Below are 620 nucleotides of genomic sequence, written 5' to 3'. Positions count from 1 at the left end.
TCGGTCGGTGCGGGGAGGCGGGGCCAGCATGGGGGCGGGGTTTTCGTGTCGCCACCGCGGCCGGGGTGGGGCTGAGGGGGCGGGGCCTCGGCGGATGTGGGCGGGGCGGGAGCGGGGGCTCCGCGTGGCTGCGCGCCCGCGCTCTGCCCGCAGGGGGCGCTGGGAGCGCGCGTGGCGGAGCGGGCGGGGCGAGCGCCTCGCTGAGGGCGCGCGGGGCCGCTGGGAGGGACGGGAGCGGAACCTAGGGAACCACGGAGGGATAACGCGGTGGGAGGGACCTGAAGGAGCATCTAGCCCCAGCCTCCCCCGCGTGGGCAGGGACACGTCTCGCTGAATACCCTATACCCTGTCCTGGCATTGAGTACTGCCAGGGATGGGGCATCCACAGCCTTCTTGGGCAACCTGCTCCTCACCACTGTCACAGGAATATCTGACCTAAATTTTCCTAATATCTGACCTAAATTTCCCCTCTTTCAATTTGTGCCCTGTGTTATTCAATTTGTGCCCTGTATATATTAATCTTTGTCCTATTACTCTTTGCCCTGCAGTTCCTACCTTGAGTCCCTCTCTGGCTTCCCTGCAGGCCCCCTTCAGATACTTTGTATTGGGTTTGCAAGGCC

Source organism: Anomalospiza imberbis, chromosome 1 (genome assembly GCF_031753505.1).
Source record: "Anomalospiza imberbis isolate Cuckoo-Finch-1a 21T00152 chromosome 1, ASM3175350v1, whole genome shotgun sequence".
Taxonomy (NCBI): domain Eukaryota; kingdom Metazoa; phylum Chordata; class Aves; order Passeriformes; family Viduidae; genus Anomalospiza; species Anomalospiza imberbis.
This window is presented reverse-complemented; position numbering follows the sequence as displayed.